General features: G+C 27.1%; 1 long non-coding RNA gene across 1 annotated transcript in view; it reads right to left on the reverse strand.

Annotated features, from left to right (window-relative positions):
• Positions 1-801: 801 nt before the first annotated feature.
• LOC129961818 (uncharacterized) overlaps positions 802-14,250 on the reverse strand; it is a 170,247-nt gene continuing 156,798 nt past the window's right edge. Inside the window, exon 3 of the long non-coding RNA XR_008783833.1 lies at positions 802-1,187. This is a non-coding gene — a long non-coding RNA (uncharacterized LOC129961818). The remainder of the gene's footprint in view (positions 1,188-14,250) is intronic.

The following is a 14,250-nucleotide window of genomic DNA, read 5'->3' on the forward strand; positions in this document are numbered from 1 at the left end:
TCCTTTTCTCAAAATATTGAATGAATAATGTAGATTTGGAAACTTCTATGACACCAGCTGTTGATCTTATGGTGTTAAGAGGAATATGTTTAAATTTTTTAAAGTTTTTCTTCATAATCTTTGTATTCATCTCCACCCCCCCCCCCCCAAGATTCAACATTGGCATAAGATTGATCTTGACAATTATTTTTGGAAACATGGTCATTCTGTTAGACTTAAATCGTTTTGCAGTTAACGCAATTGCATCTATCTACAACTTTCGATTTTTTTTATACATTAAGAACTAGATAATCACAAATTGATCTTTACTTAAAAACTCTCTTTATATTTTCTATCTTACTTTTACAGTGGGTTTATATTAAACTGAAATAAAATGATTTCGATCAAAGGATGAAATTAGAAAATAGTTATAATCCGCAGCAATTAGGCTAATTTAAATATTATAAAAGCGTCAAAGCACACGATAGATGTCATGGAACATTGATTTTGATTGAAAGTTTTGCAGTTTTGCTCTAACATAATCTGCATTAGGCAATAATTCTTGTTCCAACACTCACTTGCTATTTTCTTTATGGAACAGAGAAATTATAATGGTGTTTTTCTATTATTCATTCGAAACTTGTAATTAATTTATTAAACGAAAAAAATTCATCAACAACCATTTGAAGAAAGGTTGCTTATAAAATAAATATGGACTTTGTGTTTCAATTCAAAAAAAAAAAATCAAGATCAAGAATTCCAAATGGTTATTTTTAATACTTCCTAATGTATGATTAATATATGTTGTATGAGAAATTGGATTTTACAAAACACATAGGCATAACAATAATATTTTTTCTATTAGAGCCACTTTTACATGATATTGCTTCCGATGGATGAAACAAGACCATGTGAAATCAGTGTGCTGCATTTAGTTGTTCACATGCTGCCTGCTGCGCGACAACGGAAGGAAGTCGGTAATAGGCAACAGGTCTTTCACTGCGCAGATTTATAACTCGCGCTAGAGATTTGTCCAGCAGATATGTCGCCCTCTAAATTACGATCTTCTGTTTTCGACGGTGAAGAACACCTGTCAATATATTCCACAATCAATGCACGTAGGCTGCACTGTGGGTGACATCCTCTTCGGGTTGAGAAGTCTCGATATTCTGAATGTATACACTCAACATGAGGAGATTCTTCCCACGCTGCAAAAATTCGACTATTAAGAATAGGCAAAATTAATGTTATAAATGTCTTGATATTCATGAATGTTATCTATAAAATTAACCTATAAAATATAAAACCTATAAAATTATATACTAGTAATTCTTTCCAACAGACTCACAATCGGTGGTTAAGTTGGTTATACTGATAATGCTAGATAGAATCATTATGATCAGTTAAATAGCATTGGAAAATACTTTTTAAAGGATGAAAATGAAAGGAATTCTAATCGCACTTGCATCAGTGCATTAAAAGGTAGAAAACATTTTTTTCATCATAGATATGGACGTTAAAACGAAATTCTAAATGCTCGATAGAAATGCATTGATGGAAATATCCTAATTAAGTTAGAATTTGAATGACATTTATAATTCATTTTTAATATTTAATAAGTAAAAAAATTAATTTTTTATTATATTTATTGTGGTTTAATTTTATTATAGTATTACTTTTCTCTTTTTACAACTCTCTCTCTTTTACAACTTTTTTTTTTACCTTAATTATTAAAGAATTATTTTTTCAGAACCGTAATAACTAAGAATTTTAAAACCTCACTGTTTTATTCTTTCTACCTTAGACTCTTTAATAGATTTTTTTTGTACATTGTTACAGAATCTTACTTTCAAATTTATCTCACATGTCCAATAATCTTGCACAGAATCAAAAGTTAATTAGAAGTTATAAATTAGTAAATAATTTATTTCTGAAAATCTTAAAATAATGCGTAGTTAATACTCGCTCATATGTACAAGTACACAAGTACAAAATGTCAGAATTCTAGAGGATTGCCTGAAGGTGAATGAAAAATGGAATTACAAAATTCCATTTACAAGTTTGAAGGATATCATGTTAAAAGAAAGAGTAAAAAAGTTATAGAAATCAGATTTACGAATAAATCAGGGCAGCGTTCCTATCAATCTGTGGATTGTGACCCTGGCACCAGATGAATGATGTAGAAAAAAGTAAGGTCTTACTTTTCTATCTTTTATCTTACAGATTGCTAATGTTTTAAGCAAAAAATATTAAGAAAATCAACTTGACTTTGTAGGTTTCTTTAAAAAATTAGTTATTAAAATATCTTATTAAAATTCCATTCATTTATAGTTATTTAATTCTTCATTTTTTGCTCAAATTTTTAAATTGCTTATAATTTTAAATTTATAATAAAAGTTTCCTCTAAAAAAAGAAAATGTATAATTATCTTAACTTTGGATATTATTAATTTTTTAAATATTCATCATAAAATTCTCGCTTTCAAAAATTTATTTAAAATAAGTGCATTCATTTATGAACAGAGTACAGAAAATAGTTTGAGTCCTCTGGGTCAACCAAGAGGCGTCATTTGCTCGCTGATTGGTCTAAAATGATGAAATTCGAAACTTCATAACTCAATAAATTTTGGTATCAGGAGAGTGAAATTCTTTTCTTTTAAATATCTGTGTTTCAGAGACATTTTAGAATATAAACCAATAAAACTAAGAGATTTTATAAAAATTTAGATTTTATAAATTTTTTAGCAGTATGTTTGTTGATTCCATCAATTTAAAATTCTTTGCGTCAGTTAAAGCATTTTTACCCCCATTCGGAAGTATAAATTTTCCAATGGTTTAGAAATTAGTTATTGATCATGTTTAAACAGCCTATATATCAACCAAGCATGAAGGGGTAGTATATATAATTGCATCCCTTTTATTTTTTACAAGAACTGAATGATACAAAATTTATTTCTACTATTATTACGAAATATAATCATCTGATACTTTTTATACAAAAATCAATAAAAAAAACCATTGGAAACTTGCTTTCTTCGATTTTCAGTTTAGCTTCGTCATATGGAGAAAAGAAACGATTTCGTTGATTAATAATTAAATAAATCAAGATATGGCATAAGATAGCTAAATCAAGATTATGTGTGAATTAAGGAGCTGAAGCATTAAAGAGTCTACCTTATTGAAAAATTTATGCTAACCTACATAACATGAAAGGCTGTTGATTTCCCATGGTCCTAGAAAGGGTTAAGGACCTGCGAATCTAAACAAATTCTGTAAGTATTTAGGAGTGTAGTCTTTGAATTTGGCCCTTCCTTTCTTCGAACTAACTTTTTTTTTCTTAACTTTTCTTCTCTTTTATTTTACTTCGGCCTTTAAAAATGAATTATTAGAAAAAATTCACAAATACCGTATTTAAATATTTGCACTTCCTTCTTTTTCCATTGTCCTTGTCCTTTGGGAAATACCACGAGTGACAAAAGACACAATCAGCAATTCGTCACATCCAATAAACCTCCGTGGAACCTCAAAAGCTCACTGGAAGTCGTTGACAAGTTAAGTACTTTGTGGTTATTTACAGGCCTGATGCTATCGCGCCCTAACGAGACAAACGAATAAGTAATGCAGTACTTGCAGGTATTTTAGTCAGGTAGACACTAAATGAAGAAAGATCCCGCACTTGACGATTTTATCAGTAAAAAGCAGGAAATTATTGAATTATTAGCGTCCATTTTCGACCGGATACAAGTTTGACATTATTTTTTCTTCGATGCGCGTTTCACTATGATGCGCAACTTGAAAAAACAAATTTATGGGATGAGTTTGAAGCACACTATTTGTCTTCATTTTGTCATCGCCTGTTGGATTAGGGACGATAAGCGGTAGACTTAATTGTCTAGAAGGAACAATGTTTATCTGGAGATAAAGCAATGTTTGTCTGACAGTAGTGTAATTGTAAACATTTGTGCATATTTGTCCATTTTGATTCTTAATTTTAATTGTTTTATTTTATTAATTAATTAGTCAACTTTTACGACCAGCTATTCACTGGAGATACTGGTTATTTTTAATTTCAGTTAAATCATACAGATATAGCTACATACCCAAGATACCTCCAAATGGCTAGGCATTAAAGCCTGTTACATACATTCTGATCCTTGTGCACATGCATCTTTCATTGGGGATCGATCCCATGACATCATAGGACATAAATGTTCGGTTTGTAATTAAATTCTCTAAATGTGCTGTTCTCTAAATTTCTCTCTTTTTTATTTATCTTATAAAATATATAAATATTAAATACAGCCTTTTTACGTTAGCTTTCAAAGATGAAAGACTATCATGTTATTGAATATTTGATGAAAAATTGGCAGTGATATTTAATTTTAGGTTAATAAAGTAATCTTTTGTTGAAAATTAAGCAAAAAAAAAAACTGTTTTAAAAAATTTCTTAAATTTAGAAAAAATTTGCATGATTATTAAAATTGTATCATTAAAAAAAATGCTTCGAATTTAAAAAAGGTGTAAATTTTATTTTCACGCAATGCTATTTTCAGAAATTATCATGGAGAAATGCAAAATTTTAGCTTAATTATTATTCTAAAATATATAAATTTCAAATAAAAAATTACTCCGATTTGCACATTTCTATCTTCAAATAGATATATATGTCAAATTAGGCAACTTAGCTCAGACATATACACACATTTATCTTTATTACTAAAAGAAATTCAAATGACTTTGAATCACGTGACAAAAATAAATGCATTAATATCTAAAACTAGTAGAACTCTCAAAACATACCAGCGCCATGATGAATATTTGCAAATTCAAAATTACAGTACCATAAAACTTTGAAAAGGAAGGAAAAAGTAATATTGACATTGCATGTTTATTTATTTTTTTTGTGTGTCAGTGATATCACCTGAAAAACTATGGCGTATCAAAATAACTGAAAATATGTTCTGATACTAAAGAGTCTTTATCCAACTTGTGAATATACAGAGATCTTCCTATTTGACATTGGAAGCACCAAACAATATTATTTTTAGTATCCCAATTTTTCACTATGTTGAAAAATATTGCTCATGCCATCGTCACTGTAATATACTAAAAATAATATTGTTATCAAATATTATATAATTTTTCAAAAATGCACGCACCATTTTTTACAAATTCACTTTATTTTATATACTCATATAGCTGTACCATTTTAAGATCTTGAAAGTCGAAGGGTCGAGTAAAAAAAAACTTATATATACTTCCTGCTCATACTAATCATTTTCAGAAGGCATTAAGAGTGAGGATACATACAGAGTGTTTCAAAATAGTGTACACTTATATTAAATGACAATTATATACGCAGTCACATAAAAATTTCATAATTAATATTAACATAATACTAATATTATTTCATAATGTATGCACATAATGTATAACGTATACATTAATAATATTTATAAAAATAAATTCAGAATCTTTTTAAATTCTTGTTTACGTCCGAGTTGATTGCTTTTATCTAGGCACTACTGATAACTCTGATTGAAGAAAACTGCGCTCTATTTTAAGCAGATTCGTTTATAATTGAAAACACTTTTTCAGTGGCTGTTTTCAACTGTGTAATGATATCTAGTTAGCTCCACATAGGAAGGTACTCATTGATGGAATATCTAGTAAGCTTAGAAAAGTTCAATGTCAGCAAGAATTTCAAACTGTAAGGTATGAATTTTTTTTATATATATATACAGATAATCAAAACCCAGTTCTGAGCTACTTGTTCTTAAAGATAGCACTTTAGAATGGCATTTTCAAATGCATTTAAGCACCCTGTATAATTAGTATTAACACATAACCTGTGCAATTAATTATAAGTACTATACAATAAGTTATAAGTACTATACAATAAGTTATAGGTACTAAACAATAAGTTATAGGTACTACACAATAAATTATAAGTACTGCACAATAAGTTATAAGTACTACATAATAAGTTATAAGTACAATACAATAAGTACTATAGGCCATATTAGATCATTGCCTATAGAAGTACTTAAAATTTTGATAGAAGATAAATATTTTATCTTCTATTTACTATCTTTAGAATATATTTTAAAATTATTTAAAAACTATATTTTATAAAATTAAAACAGATGATGTTAAATTTCAAGTTATTATGCGCTAATATGATTAATTGTTGTAATTGACAGATACTTATTTTGGATATATCATGCATTTACTGGTGATAATTCATCGTTAATTTAATTCTATGCTTCAACAACAATGGCCATCGAAATGAAAATTGCCTGTGAAAGTGATCATCAATTGATTTTAAAAAATATTGACTGACCTCTTTTGTTTAAGAATTTAAAACTTTTATTTGCGAAGTATGTTTGAGCACAGCATATTTGGTTAAGAAAGTTTCAGATTACCATTGCAAATATACTATTTTCTACCGCTCATACCATTACTACTCTTTTCGAATGTACTCTGCAATAAAGAGCAGATAATAGATTAAACCAATTATCTATAAAAACTATCTTCACCTAAAAGGCCCGATTGGCAGACGTTCCGACGCACTGATAGCTTGAGTATGTAAAAATCATTGCTATGTTTTATGAATATCTTCTGAAGTTAAGAATCATTATAGATGCCACCGATTTTTTCCCAAAACAATATCATATTAACTCTATAATAACTTTAAAATGATCACTTTTCCCATTTTTAATTTTTTTAATACACTTTCGCTGTGGAAGATACTTTTTAAATGATTGGAATTTTTGTGAAATAAGCTAACTTTATTTTTAATTATCAAAGTTAAAAAGGAGCTAAAAGGTCAAATAAAACGCCACCATAAAAACACACACACTTTTCGTATCATTCATATTCTATCTACTAATCAATTATTTGTTTGCTGTTAATACAGTATTTTCATTTAGAAGATAAAAGAAAAAATGTTTAAATTTTTCATTTAATTACTGGAAAGTACTGGCTTTTTTTAAAATCAAAATTCAGATTTATGTAAAGAGAAAATTTCACTTTTCCTGATTTAATATATATAATTGTTATATATTAAATGTTACCCTTTAATTGTTTTTCCTTCTTAAATTTATTTTAAACTGCTTGTAAAAATATTATTCCTATAGTATTATCATTGCTATTTTAATTAATGTTTAATGTTTTATTTCTTTTTATAAATTCAGAATTAATTTATCTTTACTTTCATTTCAAATATTTTTATAAGTAACATGGCTAAAGTACAGAAGAATTTTTAAAGATATATTTGTTTTCTTTAAATAAAATATTTTTTAATGTTTTTTCTCTTATTATAGAAGAAGAAGAGAAGAGCGTGTTTTAATTAAAAGATTGCTTATGGTCATAAATTTAAATTTCTTCTAAAAAATTATTTAGAAAAATATTGTGTACCTAGTTGTAATCTTTCTTAAGTTTTCTTTGGTAAAAAAAATAAAATAATTTACATTAAAGGTAAAAAATTGTTTCATAACAACATTAAAATATGTTTTTAAATGCGTATAGAATTTATTTACATCTTATGATTGATTTCATTTACGTGATATACTTTTTTCACTTAAGCATTAATAATAAGGATTAACTCTCGAATAAATTATTAATTTTATATGAAAAACCTTGTTTTGTGAATTATAACATATAAATTATTTACAAGTTTAAAACTGCACTATGATAACTTCCTTCTTTGAAATAATTCTTTGTAAGGTCTACCGAAAAGCTATAAAGATATTTTATAATATTGAGTGTATATACTGCTTATTTTCTTAAAACACAGATTCTAACAACGTTTCATTTATTGAAAAAAAATTTGGCGTTTGATAATCAAACTATTTCGAGAATACACACTGGAAGCTACATTCTTCATTGAGAGTAGGTAGTTTTATTTTCCGACATTTACCATAATATAAAAATTAAAAACACTCGCAACATATAAATAGCACGCAAGACAAGAAGTACACATATTTATCAGATGATATTTCAGCAGTCAGTTTATCGGATATTTTCTTGCAACAAACAAGGTCCAGCCACATTATCCACCAAATCATATTCCTCATTATTGAAGACTTCCTTCCATTAATGATGTTACCATGCAGATCAAATGCATGCATGTCATACCCGACAAAATAGACTCTTTTCCTCACGCAAAATTAACAGCATTATTGCATCTTTCAACGACTTTTAGTTTCATCAAAAGGACACTGTTCAGTCAAATTCCTCTTATTATACTGCAGCTTGGTAGAGATCCAACATGAGAAACATCGGACTTCTCATTTAAATTAGCGACAAATTTTGCCTTGTTATCAAGTTTGAGGTTGGACAAAATCATGAAATTTGAAAGATCTACAACGTTTATTTGTTATCTGTTTACCTTAGTTTATTTTGTAAAAATTAGATTTCTAAGCACTCTGAATATTAATGGAAAAGGTGAAATGAAAGAATGAAATTAGATGCTGCACGACACTGTTTCAAATACGACAAAATAAGAATAATAATTTTCTTTTGTGTCTGTCAAAGGGTTCAAAGAAAACCCAAGAAACAAATTATTTAATTTATCTGTCATCTAAACAGGTTTTTCTTGGGAAAAAAATGCATATTCCACATTTGTGCAAATTGCAATTCCAAATTTTTCTGTTTGCATTTTAGGAAATTTTTATAAACAAATCACCAGTAAAGCTGTTTGTTGAAAGGCATGTAATATCCATAATTTAATTTTGTATACAAAATATTTTTTAAAAAAATCACTAAAAATTGTAAATTTTAGTAGAAGGAAAGGAAATAAATAGAATTCTCAATGGAATATGTATTCAGAAATGGCGCTTTAAGCTGGTACATAACATCACACCACTCCAAGCCCCCTGTTACTATAACCTTATTTTATTTAAGTTGTGTCGTGAGCATAAAGTAGAAAACAAATAAAACCCCTGAGGGTAATGGTTTTTCTTAATTCTCACTAGCCTAACAGCTTCAAAACGTAATGGTTTAAAATAAAAAGTTTTAGGAAGATTGATCAGTATCGGATGCATAAGACTGGACTGCTCTTCCATGTTAGAAAATTTGACAGTAGTATGTTGGTAATAAGAACTCAGAAGACAGAAAATTACATAAATACACGTGACAAAAACAATCATTCAAGAAAACAATCAGAAAAATAAAAAGAAAACAGCCAAAATGAAAGATGAAAATAACTGTTATTTACAAAATTAAATAACATGAAAAGTGAAAAAAGAAAGAAAAAAGGAGCGAAGAAAAGAAAGTGTTAAAAAAAAACCAATTAAACTTTAAATCTTTTAATGTACAAGACGTTTAATTTTTCATAAACTATCATAATAAAGTACAATTTAATCAGGATTCAATTTTTCTATTCAGATATTAATTCGTTATCAAGTGAAAGAAAGAAGAAATGCTCAGAACTTTACTAAAAAAATTTATTGCAAAAGCGAATTATAAAAAATTAAATTAAGCTGATATACGACAATTATGAAACATTCACTTAATAGTATATGTTTGCATTCTAGGTAGCGTTTAGCATCCACAAATCTCAGATTTCGATGCCAATCCACATGCCACAAGATCATACGCTTACCAGGAAAGATTTTCCATTAATGTTTGAGCTGATATGATATACAATTTCAAAGGGCCGTTTATTCTATTTGGTTTGATCCATATGTTTGGCCAAGACCAGCCTATAAAATGGTATATTTCAGATGTAGTCAAGAAACGTTATTAATTCCTGGAACGTAAACATTTATTTTGCTTATTAAATAATTATTGTGAACCAAAAAATTAATTATAATTTTAAATATATTCAAGATTTAAAAAAATGATTAGGACTTGTAGTTAGGCAGCCATCGAATTTTTTAAATATTATGCAAACATGAATAATGGTTAAAAAATATTCTAGTAGAAAAATCAAAGAGACAACTCTAAACAATGCATATAATATAAGCTATTTGCATCATTGATGATTCTGCGCTCTGATACCTAAAATCACAATGTTAGTCTATTGTTATGTTAGTCTAAAATCACATAAGTCTATTGCTACACTGTAGGTGAAAGAAATTTATGACGAAATATTATTATATATTTTATTGCGATTTGCAAAGTGTAATGCAATTGTTCTTTTCTTTACTGATAATAAAGATGAGAAAGTGTTTGTGTTGCTTTCTTGGTTACAGTGGAGGATGGAAATGTGAACCTCGGAGCTATTTTTTCTCGAAATTTTAATTAATAAAAATTAAGCGAAATTTTCACGCTTTTCTGCGATTACTTTTAAAAAGATTACAGAAGAAAAAAATGATTAATAAACTTAAATGATTTACTTAAAATTCAAAAAACTATCTATTCGATGATGCCAATTTTTATACATACATAAATTTTTTTCTAATTTAATAATTTTTTTGAAAACAAACATATTTTTCAATAAGAATATAAAGATAGCATTAACTCTAAACAAATATTAAACATATTTCAAAAGATAATACGAAAGCATAATTCTGGAAGAATACCTAAATTGATAAAAGTCATATGTTATTGATAATTATCAATTGATAAAAGTCACTGTCAAAGTTTTAAATACAGTTCCATTTTACAATCCGAGTTATTATCATGAAACATGCAGAACAGTGAAATTAAACTTTTGCACTTAACACATATCATTATTGATGAAGCATATTCCAGGAATGCAAGTGATATATTTACTTAATTCTAAAAAGAATTTCTAAAAGATTTAAATTTATGTCGTAAATACTATTAAGATGAAGAAAAATGCCAACTTTACATTGTTTTAGGTTAGAAATTAGTTTACATAATTAAAAAAGCTAAAAATAGCAGAGAATACCCATTTTATATGAAGTTTAGGGGAGCTGACAGAAAATCAAGTAAATTTATTGAACAAAATTGTATATAGCTATTAAAATTGTAGGAATTATAGATATAATTCATACAATTATTAAAACTGAAAATAAAAAATATTTTAATGAAGAAGCTATTGAAACCAAGTTACATAAAATATTTAATTAAAAATTATAGCGACAATAAATCCCGCTAATCTGGCTAGTCGCTGAAGGCAGCTAATATTAAATACAATTATATAGCTTTTATAGTGAATTTATTATAATTTTCAGAATTATTTGGATATGAATATCTTTTTTCTCATCATTATTAAATAAATGTTTATATTATATTAATGTTATGCTCAAAAATAATGATTAGTTTTATTAATAGTCAAAAAATGATAAATTTTTCTATTTTATATTATTAATATTTATTTTAATCTACTTTATTAAGCTAGAATATTTAAAAAAATCAATAAATGATGTTGTCTTTAATATAATATTAAGCAATCGTAATATCTAATAGTTAAAACTAATCATGTATATGATCAACTAGCTTGAAATCCGTTTCAAAAAGGAGCAAATTTGCCAATCCCGTAAAAGATTTAAAACAATTTTCCCATTAAAATATCAAATTTAGCAATGTTTTATAACATAATAGATCTGAAAAGTATTTGGAAGGCCTTTAAATAGTTCAAAAGAGAACATGAAAAAGTCGTTACTGTTAAAGCTCTTATGAACTCTTTTGTTTGATAATGGAAATTCAAAACAAAATGAAGTTATTAAAATTCAAAAATAGTCAATTGAAGGGAGACAAGAATATAAAAAAGAAAATACAACGCGTAATTTGAATAAACAATATTAAAAAGAATCTGAAGTAGGAATATATTTTGAAACATATTCTTCTATATTTATCAATCTCTAAATAATGTGGCAGAAATTATTTCAGTATCATTTTTGTGAAGACTGTTCGAATTTTGACTTATTTCCCATTTCCAAAAAACTATTATATCTAAATAGACGATGAATAATGTTTTGTGGAGTCTATTAATAATATGTATAGTTTTTAAAATAGTTAAAACACTCCTTTTTGCAGAAAAATGTTATTGTTATTTAAAGGAATGCGAGGACACTTAACTCATCAACACTTAAAACAACAATCAATCCTTCAAAATACAAATGTGTAAATAACTTTGTATTTTAAATATGAGCACTCTGACTACCCCACATGATTTTCAAATTTACATAATTCGTGATGAATTGAAGAGTCTCACGAACTTTTTTCAGTGGATAATATATACGTATTCGCTAATTGCACAATTTTTCTTGCCCTCACTTGACAGAAGAGGATAATTAATTAAGTTTTTTTTGTCTTCTGTTTTAAAAGCTTTTGTTTTTATCTAATTTATTACGTTGGGCGGTTAATAGTGTTATAAAGCACACGATGTTTGTGCCGAGAATTTGGGTGCAGTCGAGGTTATAAGCTTAAAAAGATGTATGCGTTGCTTTAATGAAGCGTGCAAAATTTTATTTTTCACTGCTATATTCCTCATATCTTACACTTGAGCTAAAAGATGCCTCATAAAAAAAACCCAGCACGTAGGAAAAAACAACTAAACTCTGAGGTCTTAATTTTTGCCTGTCAAAAGTGACTTTTGGTGGGTGGATCAGGATTAAATTTCGCCAAGGTTTCTTTCAAAAATCATTAATTTTTAATTTTTTTCTCTCTTACTTGAGCAATCTTTCTTCTTTTGTAATCTTTCATTGTCAATTAATTTGAAACGTATCGTTAACCTGCATTGAAAACCTATCCAGTAACAGACGGACTGGTCAAGATGTGAATTATAATGCAAATAACAAAAATACTGCTCAAGATTCATGCACAGTCAATTCTTTAAATATTTTTTTTTTACTACGAATTCTTTTGAAACATTATTCGTATTTAAATAAGAAACAGGTAGTAATAACACTCCTTCTATTACGTTTTCTTCAGAAATATCTTTGAATTCCTTTTTCTTTCCTTTAAGAAAAATAAATACTGTGTAAACAAATAAAGTGTTATATTTTTTGTTTAAACATAAAAATATCCTGCTCTTTACGCTTTCAATAAAAGTTCATATTTAAATCCGACTAGGTTGAAAACATAAAGTTGGATAAAAATTCGATTTCTTATCATGTGAGAACATGATGTTGTTTTGGTTAGGGGGGTTTTGAAGCTCGAAATCGCGTAGGCATAAATGGCAATTTTCATCATCATCTTTTAATCGCATATTTTTTAACCTGCTTTTACCAGTATTCCATTATTATTATGTATGCTTCTTTGAAACGAAATGCGTTTTTAAAGGGTTGACCTGCTTTTACCAATATTGCTTTATCATTACTTATGCTTTTTTGAGAGCAGATGCGTTTTTAAAAAGGTTGACGTCGTAAAAGGTTTATAATCGGTAGAAAAATTGAAAATGAAAGTTTAAGAAAATTTATATATGAGAGAGAGAGAGAGAGAGAAATCCCGTGATTGTTTCAAACCTGTTTAAACTGGTTAATGACTTAAATTAATTAAGACAAATAGTGACGACTTAAAAATAATAATGTTCTCACAAGATAACTTGAAATTTGCGATCGTAGATTTCATTTAAATTTTTTATTTAATTTATTTATTTTCAGTTTCAAAAAATAAGCACGTCCAGCGATATCTTTATTTTGTCTCTATGTCAATTAGAAACCAAGTTATTACAAACTACTGATATGCAAGTGATGTTTATTTATAAGCATTAAAAAATTTAAATGCATTTTCTGAAGAACGAGTTTTTCATAATTCTATTCCACGAGTATCGTCATACCTCAAAAAATAATTAAAATAATATCTTATTGAAGTTTATAATTAGCGCTCGTTATGTTATGCAGAATGTCATGAACTGTGTATTTGATATTGAAGGCTCTAGAAGTGGAATTTATGATTGTTAATGTAATTATTGATGAAAAAATTCCAAAATTTCATAAATAATTTCAAATATTACGCATAAAAGTTTGTATTTTTTAATATTCTTAAATAATAGTTAGTTGCACTCTAAGATATGTTACACATGCAATTCTATAAAGAAAAATTAAACTGTCATAATTTTTTGTCTCTAGAACAATCCTAGTTTTTGTAAATAAATGCCATAATTTACATCAAAATATATTTCTTCTTTAAAAGCTACATATATATTTAAAAAATCTAGCTTTTATTCATAATTTTATTCTTACATTAATAAAAAAAATATCATGCAACACTAAAATATTTTTTTTAATCTCCTCCGAACCCCTCGGATACCTAAAACAGATATTGAATTTTAATTATTTTCCGATTTCAACCAGTTTAAAAGCTCATTTTATATGTAGTTTTAAAATTTATTATTTTTTCATTTACGTAAAAT

Source organism: Argiope bruennichi, chromosome 2 (assembly GCF_947563725.1).
Source record: "Argiope bruennichi chromosome 2, qqArgBrue1.1, whole genome shotgun sequence".
Classification (NCBI taxonomy): domain Eukaryota; kingdom Metazoa; phylum Arthropoda; class Arachnida; order Araneae; family Araneidae; genus Argiope; species Argiope bruennichi.